The sequence below is a fragment of the Gallinula chloropus genome (genome assembly GCF_964237585.1).
Source record: "Gallinula chloropus genome assembly, chromosome: 2".
Taxonomy (NCBI): domain Eukaryota; kingdom Metazoa; phylum Chordata; class Aves; order Gruiformes; family Rallidae; genus Gallinula; species Gallinula chloropus.
Genome location: NC_140086.1, coordinates 28,337,754 through 28,354,669, shown reverse-complemented (window position 1 = coordinate 28,354,669; position 16,916 = coordinate 28,337,754).

The following is a 16,916-nucleotide window of genomic DNA, read 5'->3' as shown; positions in this document are numbered from 1 at the left end:
AGTGAAAAATTAGTAGTTTCACAAGGTACTTCTGGAAAGCAGAAGCCTAAGAGTCACACAGACTCTGACTTTATCCCTGTAAATGTTTCAGTGAGTCTGTCCCTTTGAGGATTTTGCTTTACTTTCTTTTTAAAATGTTGAAATAAAACCTTTACTTGGGTCTTGGAGTTTAATTAAGCAGATATTACAAAGAGCTTTTTAAAGGTTAATATAACTGCCAAGCTTTATTACCTATCAGTTTCATTACCAGCTCCAGTTTCCTAGTAAGACTCTTGCACAAACCTCACAACATACTGCGATTATTGCCACATCTCCACTGTCACCTTAAAAGACCCACATTTATCCAGTATTTTACACCACAAACTATGACAAGGAGTCATTATTTCTTGTGCTTGTATAATGCCAAGCAAAAAATTACCCAGTTGGCTTGTCTGCAGAATGCTGTATAAATATTAAACACCAGTATTATCATCATTATGGTTATTATTATGTTTGTTATTATTATTTCTGTTACTATTATTATGCAATGTCATACTTAACATCTGTATGCTATTACTTTTTCTCTTAAACTGATGATATACTGTAATATACAGTTTGACCTTGATTTTACATTATACACATCCTGAGTATTCTACTTCCTTTGCATTTAAACCTGTATTTAAAGAATAACACTGCTATATGAGAACAAATTTGGATGTATTGTCAAATGTATCATTGATGCACGTATATGTCTGCATCATTTCTGTGGTTACAGTTTGCTTTCTGGGGGCACATTTGTATGTTTGCATCAAGCTGGTTGATCACATCAGGAAGCACCAAGAGTGGGCAGGTCCACTGAGAGAAGGGAGATGAGACCTGAGGGTGACACCAGGCTGGCAGGGTAGTGCCCCCAGTGTCATAAGCACAGTCCCACTGTGCTCAAACCAGGAGAGCAGAGAATATCCAGTGAGGGTAATCAGAGTCTGCCAAAAGCCCAGGCATGCTCAGACAAATTTGCAGTGGCCAGTGACATCTGAGGACAAGGCAGCAAAAAAATCCAGTGGGGTCAGGTTGGCACCAGGAAGGCTGGAACTGGGCACAGGCATGCCTGCAAGGTGGCACAGGTGAGGAGTTGGGGCAGGCACTGGGCTAGGATGGTCTTTTGACCTGAAGGACTGAGGGTGCCTGGTCAAAAGACCATATGGTCTGTGAAGACCCTTATATGGGGCCCACATAAGGGTCTTTTGAGCCCAATAAAAGGGTCCTCACAGCCTGTATTAGCAGAGTTCTTTGATTAGTTCTCTGCCCCTTGGCTGTGCTGTCCCACCAGGCACCTACAGCAGCCCCAGCTGAACCCCCAGGATGCAGGGAAAAAACAGCAGATCTTCTTGGTGCACTCAGGGCTTTGACAGATACATGGTGGTCTCTTGTGGGACTATAATTAATTGCCAAGTAATATCAAGAAAAAAAAAGTTCCTTGAAGGGAAGGGTTGTAAAATAATTATCCCAAACATGGAGGTTGTAGTGGGTCACTGCAGCAACTGGAGACCATAATGGAGAACATGAACATAAATTCAAGGTTTGCAATACTGTTTTACTTGCTCCTTGTCCTGTTTTTTAATCTTTTCCAAACAATAGAAGAGACTACTCCCAAGTGTGGTCTATCCACTGAGCTTTCTGGCTTCTTCTCTCACTTCATGACTATCCTGGTATCTATCATTATCCTAGTGTTTCCAGTGCCTGGCATATCTCTACGTGTATTTTGTTAGGCTCTGTTCTGAGATAGGTGATAAGGTTCACCATGTCATGATCCCAATTATGTCATCAACTTTCTTAGGAAACCTTATTTCATAAAATAAAGTGTAAAGGAGAAAATAATGCAGAGGAAGGGAAGAGCTGGTGCATTTCTATAACCTGTGCAAGAGCCCAGATGCAAATTTTTGGACCTGTAGTTAGAGAAGCTTGGCAGCTTTAAGTGCTTGCAAGACTTAGTGTGCAAGCTAAGACTTGGGGAACTGCATTGCCCTCAAAAACTTGTATTCATTCTTTCTACCACCTTTATAAGTGCAAAAGGTGGGTGAACATGACTCTAAATATTTTTGTTGAAACTAAGAACATGCATATATAGGTCAGCAAGCAAAGGGCAGCTCTAATCTCTTGGCTTTAGTGATCAATTCTCATTCTGCCTTTTGATTAAAATAGGAAATGAGGAGAAGCAAGAGGGACCAGGAAATCACAGCTGCTATTTGGGTTCCTTAGTTATCTCTCCTAAGCACTGCAGCATCTTGAAATTATGTACAATTTATACCATAGTCACTTGTATAAGTTCTAAATTCTTGGAGAGTTCGATCTTTATCAACTGACTTTATAATATTATCAATCACATGAGATGCTGAGAAGTATATATTTATAATGCTTTTGGTGTAAGGCTGAATAGGGATTTGTAGTATAATATTCTGTCCTGGACCTGCGCTGGTATATTCGAGTTATAATGGTGGGAAACAGATGAATGACTAGAGGATGCATAAATTAATTCTGCTTATTATCTCTCATCTGGACTGGACTCAGTGACTTCAAACATGTGCAGTTAAGTTAAATTGCTTACAACTCTCATTTTAAACTTTCTTGTCCGGTGTGTACATAAAAGTTAAAAGTTTCTATTTTAACAAACCTACAAAACACCTTAATGGTATGAATATCTCTCAGATCACAAAGACTGTTTTTCCAAGGTTCTTTGATAACTCTTTGTGTGAAGGATGTAACAACTTTCAGTTCAACTGTGGTTGTTGTTTTGGGGTTTCTTTGTATCTCATATTTCAACCTCGTATTACATATTTTTTACTGTTTCTTGTACAGGAAGTAGCCTTGATGAGAATTCCAGAAACTTCAAGTTTTTAAATAGATTTATTGATTTTCAAGTTTTAACTCTCAGGAAACTATAGCTCTTTGATAGCATATATGGGATTAATACATTAGATGCCAAAAAATGTAATTTAAAAGGTGACAATAGAAAAAATGTGATTTTCCAGATACACTATAAAAATACCATGCTAGAAGTTCATTCTACTAGTTAAATCTTGCTGTGCAACCATTAAGGAAATGAAAAAGCCTTCTGTAATGAACATAATTTCCAGAAGACTTTAAAACATTTAAAAATAAAATATAAACTTAGAAACCAGTCATCACAACTGCCTTAATATTTTTGTTTATATGTGAATGTTAGACTTTCTTCTGAAGATTCTAAAATATTCTATAAGGTGATGTATATATAATCCTTTTAAAAATAAGAATATTTAGAATTTAAACAACATACATCTAGAATTTACTTTCTTTTTAACTGCCATTCTAAAGCTGAATTTTAACATATTGAAGTCCCTTTGATTTCTTGTATCCTTGGCATTTCCTCTGCATCTGTTGATATCATCAGCCTGTAAACTTAGAAGGAGGAAGCTCCAAGTCCAGGGAAGACTCATTATGAATTCAATATGCCAGCAGAGAAATTCAAAGAGAGGTCAAGTATCCTGTATCCTACTACTGTGTGGGATTGCTGTAAGTCATCCAGGCTTTTTTTAAGTCATCTCAGTTCAGCTTCAGGAAAAAAATTTCAAACGTGTCTGATTTTAGGTTTAAATTTTTTAAAAAGTGAATTTCCAAAAAATTATATTCTTATGGAATCATAGAATGGTTACAGTTGGAAAAGACCTTCAAGATCATAGAGTCCAACCATCTACCCAGCCCTACTAGGTCCAACACTAGACCTTGTCACCAAGTACAGCATCTACTTTCCTTTTAAACACCTCCAGGGATGGTGACTCAACCACATCCCTGGGCATCCTGTTCCAATATCTCACAACCCTTTCAGTAAAAAATTTTTCCTAATATTCAACCTAAACTTCCCCTGATACAATTTCAGACCATTTCCCCTTGTCCTGTCATTAGTTATGAGGGAGAAGAGACTGAACCCCACCTCACTACAACCACTGTTTAGGTAGAGAGTGATGATGTCTGACCTCAGTCTCCTTTTCTCTAGACTAAACAATCCCAGCTCCCTCAGCCGCTTCTCCTAACATTTGTCTTTCCAACCTTTTACCAGCCTGTAGCCCTTCTCTGGACATGCTCAAGCATCTCAGTGACCTTCCTGTAGTGAGGGAACCAAAACTGAACACAGTATTTCAGGTATAGTCTCACCAGCGCTGAGTACAGGAGAAGGATCATTTCCCTACTCCTGTTGGCCTCCTCCCTTCTCCCCCTCTACTCTGCCCCGGTGAGACCTCACCTTGACTGTTGTGTCCAGTTCTGGGCTCCTCATTTCAAGAAAGACCTTGAACTCCTTGAAAAAGTCCAGCACAGGGCCACCAAGATCATAGAATCATAGGGGTTGGATGGGACCTCGAGAGATCATTGAGTCCAAACCCCCCTGCCAAAGCAGGCTCCCCAGCTCATATTGCACTGATAGGCATCCAGATGGGTCTTGAATATCTCCAGAGAAGGAGACTCAACCACCTCCCTGAGCAGCCTATTCCAGTGCTCTGTCACCTTCACTGTGAAAAAGTTCTTCCGCATGTTGGTGCGGAACTTCCTGTGCTCCAACTTGCAGCCATTGCCCCTTGTCCTGTCTCCACAGACCACTTGCTAAAATTGTTGGACTACATTGTTTGAAAATGTTTTCTGTAGACTTCCTAGGATGAAACACAATAATATTCTGTTTCTCTTTAAAACAACAATAACATTCTTGGCATAACCTAAAACCATCACATTAGGTATAGGTCTCTCTCAGTGGATCACTACTGAAAAAGACATTTTCTAGAAATACTTTAATGTTGAAGGAAGCAATTTGCGACTACTTTCAAAGGCAATATTCTTTTCTGTGGCTTTTAGTCACTCCTGTTATTAGAATTCTGAAGATGAAAATAAAATCAAGTGAAGACTGAGTAAAGTTGATTGCAGGTCTTGTTCCCACTCTGTATTGTGTTTTACTTTACTGCCAATAACCTTGATATTCTAATAAACTAATTACCCGTTGGGCCTTAGTTGTGGTCTGATTGAGACAAAAGTACAGGGCAGGAGAAGGGAGACAATAATGGCAAGAAATAGCTGACATCTCCTGACTTGTGAATTTATGACTGATTTTCTCATTGTGCTTTGTCAGATAGATAAAGATGAAAAATGGCATTATCCCAACACAAATGTACACACAAGGAAGTTCTCCAGAAATTGACCAGGGAAAGGGTAAAGCACTTCTGAAGATCTCGAAAGCCCATTATGACAGAATTTAGCAGGGTTTGGTTTAGGTTTTGATTGAAACCCCCACCCCAAGTGAACATTGTATGCTTACCTTGAAAAAAATCCCATTGATAGGATTGCTTGTATCTGTACTCCATATGACTATTCATCCAGAGTTTGATAAATAATAGCTTCTTAACCTTGAAAGAGGGTTGGAAATCCTCAGAGAGATAAAGCTCCATCAGTGAACAGTGTCTATTAAGTAGTCTGGACCATGGCAATGACTGATTCCCAAGTGAATAACCTTGAAATGTACTTCTCAAATCTATTTGCCTGATAGAAATCTAGGTGTCCTCAGAAAGGCAATGTTTTTTTCTTGTATATATTTACATACTATAATTTACATCCTCTTTACCTACAGTTCATCCTCCCAATACTCTTGGAGCATTCTTTCAACATTTTAACCTGTAACTGCATGGTTGGTTTACAGAATAATAATAGCATAAAACAACACTAATATTAAAATGAAATTTTGATTATAGATATGATTTGACATGATTACCCTAGGAAAAAAGGAAATTTATTTAATTTTGTCCTGATTTTGGCAGGGATAGAGTTAATTTTCTTCTCAGCAAATGATGTAGTGTTGTGTTTGAGATTTAGGATAAGAATAATGTTGATAACAAACAATACTTTAGTTGTTGCCAAGGAGTCAAGGACTTTTCCATTTCCCATTCAGACCTGACAGCAAGAAGGTTGAGGGGCACATAAGACTAGCAGCCCAGGAACTACCTGAGTATGGGTGGTGAGTAATTGTGCTGTACATGACTTGGTCTGTATATCAGCATCATCAGCATCATCTTCCTTTTCCTTCCTATTAAACTGTCTTACGTCAACTGCTCCAGGCCCACAGTGGAAAGGGAGGTACAGAACAGGGAGACACCAGGAACCAATCGCTATGACAGGTTTTCACCAGTTAGTTTTAGCTGGTAGATGCCCAGAGTGAGAGTGAATGATGTGAACCAACAGGAGTTTGTGTGGGCTCCGACTGCCACCTTCGAGAAATCATGGAAGCTGAAGGTTCCTGAGTGGATGGACATGGGGAAACTCACCAATCACTGGTGCCCTACAACAAGAACTGTCTCTACATATGAGTAACATCCACAACCTGGTACATCTTCCTGCAGGTCAGCAGAGGTGTGGGCTCCAATGCGTATGGAAAGCGGCAATGCCACTGAGTCCAGCCCAGGCACTTCAGCTGCAGCTCTGGCAGTATCCCCTGCAGGGATTGGAGGGGATTGAGATGGTGGAGAAAGAGCAGGACAGAAGCACAAACTGACTCCAGAGAGGCATCAGGACCTGGATCAGATTACCAGGCAGGTTGCTGCCTCCTGCAAGAAACACTAAGGAAGGGAAATAAAATTTGAGTTTCCTGAAAAAAAAAAAATTCAAAAGAAGGAAAAAAAAACCTCCAATCATGACTTTTACATTTTTTCTTTTAGATTCTCTCCCCCTGTCCTGCTGGAGAGTGGGGGCAACGTGCAAATGCTGGTTACTTTAGACACCTACCAGGTTAAATAATGACAGCCTTTCATAAAGATACCAGGTTATAACACCACTCCCATCTTAGCCTTATGAGGACCAAAATGTAGAAGTTTTACTTCAGCAAACACTGAAAGAGAAAAAATAATGCTCTGTATTAAAAACTCTGCTCAAACGCTCCCTCTTTACACTGATCTTTCACAATAAAGTTGTTTTATCTATGAAGTCAAATAGGACTATGACTAAATATGTCATGCTTTCAGAGCAAGTTACAAATAATAATACCCATGCTAACTGAATGTTTTCTGGTTTTCGATAAACATACACAATAAACTATGGAAAGAACTACACAAGTGACCCAGCAAGAAAAAATAAATTTATTCTTTAACAGAAGCATCTTGAATTAATAAGTACAATTTTCCAGATAATTCATATTTAATGGGAAACAACTGAATTTCATATATTTGATATTTGTTATGTATAAAAAAATACCCTTAAATTAACTTTTGTTCAATTAGATTGCTTTTCATATAGAGAGAATGAGATTTGAGAATCACATCCAAACAGGCACATGAACTCATCATGCTCCACTTGAAAAGATTATTCCTACTCAAAGTTTTCTATTTAAGTCTGTTTTTCCACAAGAAAGGAATTGCTAGTATGTAATAGAAAGCACCATCTGAAATGTTGTAGACAAATAGGATTTAAGCACCTAATTGCCACACAAATAATGTGTCTAAATTTCAGATCTTGAAAAGCCTCTTTCAGATGTATACAGTTCTTTGAGGAGGTACCTATGCTTTTCACCTCACTCCCTTCCAGACAGCTACAGTTCAGCTCCCCACCTCTCAAGAAAGACAGTCTTTACTGCCTCTACTTCACCAAGCAGGCCAGCATTTCTTTGTGATTCAGTGTTTGTTCCCACACACCTTGCCTGCAAGTTGGACTTGCTAAACAAATATTTATTAACTTTGTGGAGTCTTGCATGGTTTAACCCTTGCTGGCAACTCAGCACTACAAGGCTGCTAGCTCACTCCCCCATGGCAGGTCGCATAGAGTATCGTGAGGGTGAAAGTGAGAAAACTCATGGAATGAGATAAAGACAGTTCGATATGTAAATGTGGTGGCTTGAGCCTATCTGGAGGCCAGATGCCCACCAAAGCCACTTTTTCACTGTCCATTCTCAGCTGGACAAGGGAAGAAAATAAAATTCAAGACTCACAGATCAAGATAAAGACAGGGAGAAATCATTCACCAATTACCAATTACCAAAATGGGCAAAACAGCCTCAACAACAAAAACTACTCTCATTTATTTCCCAATCAAAACAGAAGAATGAGAAATAAAACCAAATCTTAAAACACCTCCCCCTACTCCTCCCATCTTCCTGGGCTCAACTTTATTCATGATTTCTCTTCCTCCTCCCCCCAAGTGGCACAGGGGAACGGGGAATAGAGGTTTCCATCAGTTCATCACACCTTGTCTCTCCCACTCCATCGTCCTGAAGGGAAGGACTCTTCACATCCTTCCCCTGCTCCAGTGTGGGGCACCTGCCAGGGAAGATAGTCCTCCATGAAATTCTTTAACATGAGTACTTCCCATGGGATGCAGTTCTTCATGAACTACTCCAGCATGTGTCTCTTCCGCGTGGTGCAGACCTTCAAGACCAGACTGTTCCAGTGTGGTTCCCCACAGGATCACTAGTCCTGCCAGCAAACTTGCTCCACTGGCGGCCTCTCTTTCTATGTGCTGCAGGTCCTACCAGATGCTTGCTCCAATGTGGGCTACCCATCTAGTCACAACATACTTCATATGTCTCCACCTGCTGCAATGTGGGATGCTTAACAGGCTGCAGGTAGAATCTCTACCCCATGGGCTGCAGGGGGACAACCTGCTTCAACCTGGTCATCTTTTCCATGGGCTTCTGGGGAATCTCTGTACGAGGGCTTGGAGCACTTCGTCCCACTTCTTCACTGACCTTGGTGTCTGCAAAGTTTCTCATATCTTCTCACTCCTTTCTCTGGTGGCAAAAAGCTGCCACTTGAGGTTGGGGATTTTTCTTCTTAAATACGTTATCACAGAGGTACTACCACCATCGCTGATTGGCTCAACATTGGCCAGAAGCAGGTCCATCCTGCAGCCAACTGGTAATTACAGTTCTGCACCAACATGCGGAAGAACATTTTCTTTTCACAGTGAGGGTGACAGAGCACTGGAAAAGGCTTCCCAGGGGGGTTGTGGAGTCTCCTTCTCTGGAGATATTCAAGACCCGTCTGGACACCTATCTGTGCAATATGAGCTAGACAACCTGCTTTGGCAGGGGGTTGGACTCAATAGTCTCCTGAGGTCCTTTCCAACCCCTAAGATTCTGTGTTTCTGTGATATATTCTTTCCTGTAATCCAAACTAACAACTCTACTGGAGTCAATGGCATTGGTATTTTAGTTCACCCTGCATCACCAAAAATTCTCATTGCATGAAGAAATATTTTATGGCCCAAAAAACATCTTCAGTATTAACACTCTTATCCAGTGTACTCCAATTGAGTTATTTCAGTCTTTATGCAGTTTTACTTTAAGAGGTTATTTTTCCTGTTAGTAAATTATAGTGAATTTTAGAGATTGGCTAAGGTCTGATTTTTATGTGACCATGGATTTTAAATTTTAAATTTTTCAGTAGATGGAGCATTACAAAGTTTAAAAATTCATATTTAGTTGTAAATGCCGATTTTTGACATCCAGCAAAAATTTGTATTTGTGGAATGAAGTTCTCATCATAATAAAAGTATGCACTTTTATGAAATGTTAATCAAAAAGCATGTCAGATCTGTCTGGAAGGCAATCAGTGGATCAAAGAACTAAGAAGAAAACTAGATTTTTTTTATCAAATATACTTCCATCTTGTTCTTACTATAAATAACTTTGCTCCTGCTTTATATTTAAAATAAACTTTCACTGTTTTGACTTGTCGGTTTAATCAACTTCAATATATAAAAAGAAACACTGATTTAATAAGGTAGGTATCAGTCCCAGAATATTTAATTCTTCGTTAGCTTTCACTCAATGTATCATGCACATATATCGCTCTGTCCTAAACTATTTTCAGGTCTGGCTTTCTGTTTCAAAACACTAGGGAGAAAAGCCCCACACTAACCTCATTTTAAATTATTTGACAAATACACATAGGGATGAAACATGCCACAATTAGGGATGCACAGGTTGTAAAGTGAGTTGCACTGAACCATCTGACGGTAATAAAAATTGCTTATGCTCTAGGATAATCAATCTTTCTGTTGCCCACCAAAACCTGGGCTTGGACCTCAGCTATCCAATAATGTATCTGCTATTTGTCAGGAAATCCTGCCAGAAGCATTTCTTTTTCCTTGCAGATATAAATACGAAACACAGACATTGGACACATAGGGGTGTCATTTCTTTTCATGTCTGCAAAATGAATTTCTGTGTCTGGAAGGTGCCTTCTGCAAATGGTTTGTGCACTGGGAAGGGGATTTCAAAAGGTTTCTAACAACAAGTTGGATAATGAGGGGGAGACACTCCTTCTGCAGAGTTATGTTATATTTTCATGGATTGTGGCCACATGCCAGAGGGCTTGGTAATCATTATTCTGAGCCCCCTAATGATTTATAGGGATTAAGTGCAAAATAATTGCTTTGAACAGGTCATTTCACCCTGGAGTTAATTTTCCCACAAGACTTGTGAAATGGGACACTTGACAATTTTGCCTTCTGATTCTGGGGAAATGTGACTGGAATAGTTCAATGTATTGTTTGACACAGTTCTTTGGAATTGCAGTGATTCTCTGAAATCCTCATGATATCTCCCATATTTTATATCTTTATTGTTGTTTAGAACCAAGTTAATCCTTTCCTGGGTTTGCTGCATGGAGATTGGGGTCAAGGTTTTAGGTGAACAGAACACAGTCCAGCAACATTTTGGGGTATGAACTCATCAGTCTGTATATCATCACCAGTGGAACTGAAATTCACTGGAAATGGGAACATGCAATAGATGTGGACATGGCAATCGCCACTACCTACTCATAGGCAAATGTGGGTGTAAGGACCTTAGAAGTTCTTAATTCCCAAGGTCTGTCACAGATTTTGTGGTTACATCCATCCTTGCAAACTGTACAGGAGGAGAACATGGATTTGAAAATCACCTTTACTATTGAAATGTTGGCATGAACCTTGATAGTGTTTTGGCCAAGACCAGCTAATAGGGTCAAACACAACAAGGGAGCATGGTCTGGATCACTGAACAATCTGAGGAAGTGTTAAGGTCTATGAAATGTGCCAGTTGTCACAGAAAATGGATTTGTTGTCAAGCATAGGGGTTTTTCTCATGTGGAAACAGGCAGGGATCCAACATCCTTCATCTTCTTCAGGAACATTGCCCCAGTTTATGGGACATATGCTCTTCCCTCCATTTCCAAAAGTAGCTTTATAAATCTGCCAAAATGTTGGGAACAGTCCTTAATTCCTGTGTAAAATCATGGTAATTATACTCTTTTTCTAGCAAAATAATTTTCTGTTATATCAGGTTAGAACTTAATTTCTGTCAGAACAGCAATGTCTGTTTGAATTTTGCTCAATGAGGCCCTAATCCTAGTTGTGTCCTAATGCATTAAATTAATGGTTATTAGTAACACAGTGGTGTTTACACAGGTGCTAGTTGCACACGTAACTGACTCTCTTACCAAGTTGTCAGTTTTATGGAGCACCAATGTAGTGTCCCCTAACTTTTTAAAGCTTATGTTTCCATGTCTTTGTCAAGACATGATAAGAGTTGTATTGGGTTTATGTGGCAAGGGTTTTGTATCTGGGAGGGGAGAGCTGCCAGGGTGGCCTCTGTGAGAAGATACCAGAAGGTTCCCCAATACCCAGTGGAACCTGTTCCAGGTGGCTCCGAGATGGACCCACTGATGGCCAAATGTGGGCCAAGAGCATGGTGGATGCACCTCTGTGATAACGTATTTAAGAAGAGGAAAAAGCTTCTGCACAACAGCAGTGAGAAGAGAGGAGTGAGACTACAAGAGGAACAACTCTGCAGACACTGAGGTCAATGAAGAAGGAGGGGGATGTGGTGCTCCAGGCCCTGAGGCAGAGACTCCCCTGCAGCCTGTGGCAAATGAAGACCATGGTGAAGCAGATACTCCATGTGCAGCCCAAGGAGGATCAAATGCTGGAGCAAATGGATGTACCTGAAGGGAGCTGTGATACTATTGAGAGCCTGCACTGGTGCAGGTTCCTGGCAGGAACCTGTGACTCTCTGGAGAGAAGCCCATTTTGAATGTTGTGTTTTCCGTGGCTGGGTTCTGGTGGAGAAGTGGGGGCTGCTGAAGTCGTCTGTATGTTAGTAACAGGTTACCTACAAAACAATTGCTGAAGATTAAAATAATAATTACTGAAGAACCATAAACTATTTATCCCAAGAGACAGACTAGCAACCAGGAAAGGCAAATGTTACAAATTAAAATAACACATGACCAAAATTTAACTGATTGTAAATGAAAGTGTCAGTGTAGCAAGAGTCTAAAAAGCAATGCTCAGCTTTCTGGACTAACTGTTAAGTGGCTCTTGAATTACAAAAGTTTGAGAAACACTTCTCTAAGAGATGGACTATTGAGGTTATAACGACCCTTTAGGAGTGATTAACGGCCGTCTTTCAAAGTGTAATTAGTTGATTCAGAAACTGCATTTCACAAAGATTTCAAATTCTATTTCTTTTAATCCTTTTTTTGATTCCTTTTAAGCAATTTTTACTTTTTCTGGGAATCAGAAAGAGCATGAACTCTACATGCTCTGTCACTCAGATGCACAATGAAGAGTGAAATGATGAAGATTATTTGAAGAAAACAATTATATGGAAAAATTTTCTAAATACTTACTTGGTCTATTTGTACACCGTGGTCAGAGCTGACAGAATCATCATAGAATCATAGAAATGTTTAGGTTGGAAAAGACCTTTAAGATAGAAGTCCAACTGATAGAAGTGAGATATTTGAACTTGGGGGGCAGAGCACAAGAAAAAAAAAACAAAAAACAAAACAAAAAAAAAAGGCTTTGGCAACTTTTGGTGAATAACTCCTAACCACAGTCAGCTGCACAAGTTCAACAGGGAGCTCTCAGAAGGAATCTCCTCCATGGTTAGCAGTTTATCTGGCTCTGCATTACAAGCTGGAAAAGATTAAACCAATTCATTTTGCAACCACCAATTTATTATATGGTTTAAATTGTTGACCCTAATAGCTATTCACATTTTTTATTTGCTATCAAAAAGTCATCTATCAGAAAAATCATGATTTTTGGGATACTACAATATTTCTCCCACCTTAGAATAGGAAGTAACTGAGGCATCACAAATACTGTGATAAAGTAATTGTTGGCAAATTCCACTTTTTTTAGTAGTAACCACAATGGGCACTAATTGTAGGCACTGAAATAATCGAACTGCCCTACTGAGTGTTTTATTTGCTTCGGATAAAACTGTTAATTATATACTGTATATGAAGATATTTTAACTACCCTGCCATCAACAGCTGATTAATCTCAAGAATGAGCTGTTTTACCAGCCCTTTTCTTCTGAAGAACTGAAAGCAATTATGGTTATTTAACAGTTTTGCCTCTTGATGTTCTGAACTTAGAAAAGTTCCATTTGAATTATTCATTTCCTGAGAGACAAGCCTGTAGCATTTTGCATAGTGTGTATGAGAACTCAGTCCTGCGTCTTGCAGTCAGATATGCCTTTAAAAGTACCTTGCTTGGCTCCTCACTGATTTTTGTGCATCAAGATGACCTTGAATAACCATTTTAATCAGAAATGTCTGACCCTGGACACTTCTGGGACTTTGGCAGCACCTTATTGGAGCTAAACCAATGTAGCATATCTGCCATTAGTTTTACTAATGTTTTAGTAAAGCCTTTACCCTTAAAAGCAGTGCTCTCCAGACATCTTGCTTGTCCTTCAATTAAGTTAGTCTGACATAAAATTGCAGTAAATGAAAGATGAATGCCTATGGTATTTGATACTGGTATTGGATAATAATGTAGCTACACTTCTCTTTCTTCATTGTCTGTAATCCAAATCATTCAAAATATACTTGTTTAAAATCTGTATTTATCTTGAAAGAAGGTGATAAAGCGGCAGTGTTAACTATTTTAGAGATAGCACTAAACTGCAAGGGTATCACTTTGTATGAAACCCAATTTTAAGAATATTAAGAAATCCAAAAGAACGGTTTATAACGTAATTTGTGTCACTCAAGCCAGCAGGTGGCTTATACCAAACAATCATATATGCCAAAATTTTGTACTCACTCTTTAAAAACTATTTTTGTGTTTTAAAGGAAAAAGATTTCCATGATGGATTTTTTTCTTTTCTGAAAATTATGTTAAATTATTCCTCTACAGTACTGGACATATTTGGAAGGGCTGTCATGAACAAGTTCTGACTATGGGGAAAATGGAGTAAAGTCACAGTGAGAACAAGATCTGTGCATTGAATACCAGGCTACAGTCTAACACCTTTCCTAGTACATGTATTTTATAGGTTTGGCTTCAAACAAGACAGATCATATTATAATCAGCTGTGCAAACAAGTAAATGGAATATATAGTGAACCAATACACCTTGATTTAAACCAGTATTGCTTTCAAAGTATTGTATTGACTTCATATGTTGGGTCCTACAGACGTAGTGTAGATTTGTGGTCGCTTAGTGGAACATTTTTAATACAGTGCAGAGTACAATCTCCAATCGTGGTGGACACTAATGGGCTTGTGCAGAGCTCTTTTGCAGGCAACTTTAAGACATTGTTCCTCTAATGGCCATATGATACAGTCTGATAGAAGCAACAAGCCAAGTAGCTAAAACTCCTCATGGCATTCAAATTTCTTAACCTCACCTGAGAATCAGGAGAGTCGTGTTGCATAAGAATTTTTGAAGCTCTGCTTGGTTTTTTGTCCTTCTGCAAGGAAATATTAAAATACATTATTATAAATGATTTACTCTAGCTATTTATTTCCCACAGTAATGACAATATAACCTTCTTTTCATCTACCTCACCTTGGATGAATTTCATTCTAGCCATTGAGGAATACATATATGGATGCTTATTCTTGAAGCCTTTTTTTAGTTGGAGCATTACTGCAAGATTACTTTTTGCCTTTGGCCATTGTCATTACCCAGGTATAGGACATGGAAGGCCACCTATCCCTCTCTACCACTCCCAGAAAACTCTTGGGATACTTTTTCTACTTTTTTACAGCTTTTGAGAGCTCATTTCTCATTATTGTAGAATAGTGCCACCATAAAATCATGTTTAGCAAGGCCTATCAAATAAAAATGGCTGATGCTAAATTTATTCAAAATGCTATTGAGCAACTATGTTTTGCTTCTGAATCAGAAGATAACCTTGTAATAATTGTACATGGAAAATTATTAACATTAATAACATAAATTTTAGAAATTTTTTTTTGCTCAGGATTTTAACACCGTAAAATTTTGCACTGGTTTGAGAGCAACACAGCCAAAAAATCTCTTTTTCTTCAGCTGCCCATTTGTCACAGCATGGCAAGACCAGCAAAAAAAAACCACTCTCCATTTCACTGTGCTTTCCTGCAATTCCCTCCCCACACCACTGCCTCAGAATGGAGAGGAAAAAAAAAATAGACTACATCGATGTCTCTCCAGACAGAGGAGATTTTCAAAAGGCTCAGCCCTACTGCAGTTCCACATGAGGCATGGTCAATTGAGGTTAAAGAGCTTCTTGTATGATAACACTTGAGTTTATTTTAAGGTGGAAGAGATCAGAAACAGGAGGTGTGATATTCATTAATTTTTGTCTCCAGTGTTTTTGCACACTAGTATTGACAAGGCACTGAAATTACAGCCTCTAATCCTGAAGTAAGTCTTTCTGCAGTTCGGTTTTAATTTACTGGCAGAAATAGAGGCAACCACCCACTTCCGTGCCTTCTCTGCTCAGTACCATTTCTCCTTTGTTCAGTTCATTTAATTTCATTTTTATTGTGTGTTCCTTCTTTTGTTTAAGGCTCCTGTCCCACACTTCCCCACAGGTTTTACCACACTCTTTATTACACTTTTTATTACATCTGCTTGTGGCTTCATGAGCTGATGGAGTGATTTCAGGGGGTACTGGAATGATGTCAGATTAGACAAAAAAAGAACTATGGGGTAGCAAGGAGAGTAAAGTGAGCTGCAATAAAAGGAACAGAAAGTAGATTTCTCTGAGGGCTTGATTCACATCTCTTAAGAGGAATACTTTTGAAAACGGCCAGTTCATATTAATTTTTTCTTTCTTTTAACATACAGCTCCTTCAAGTAATTTGGTTGCCATAGATACACTGTTGACCAACTTCATAATCTTAAAGGAGGTTAATTAGAGAAGATGAAAAAAATACATTAATATTTTCCAGAGAATAGACAGTTATTTTCCCTGAAAAACTATATTCTTTCTCTTTTTATTAAAAAAGCATATTAAGTTAGAACTTATTTTTCACACAAAAGAAAATCCCCAACACAAAACAAAACCCACCAAAAAAACTTCTACTGAAAGTTCTGTCTTTAACTGCCTAAAAATTAAAATCTTAAGAAACAATAATAGGCCTCTTGTGACCTGCTGCTTAGATGATAATGGTATCTGAAGCATTATTTTCATGAAGGGAGCCTGCCTAGAAAATGCATCATTGGTTCATTGTAATTTCGTCATGTGTTAGAAAGTTAACTCCTGGGGGAGCCTCAGGCACAACGTGGTCACATAGCACAAATCAGCTTTTTGCATGCAAGCATACTACCAAGGATACAGAGTAAGCTACGCACAACCCTGCTTCACCACTGTAGCAGCTGGTTATCATTCATAGTCATTTTTAAGATGCTACCCCAAATTCTTACTCTGCATACCTCTGCTTTAAAATGGTCCTGATGTGTCATTTAATGTTGCTGAAAATACAGCTATATAAAGCAAAATTATTGGAAAAAGCAAAAATCTACTGCAGTTTTTCCCTGTCCCTAGATACCACAGTGACTCCTGTAAGATCAGGGCTGTGTGCCTATGGGGACATCAACTGTGGGAAAGGTGAGAAACTGTGCTTTTACCCCTTCCTACATCGTGTTTTATTTGGCTTTTAATACAAACC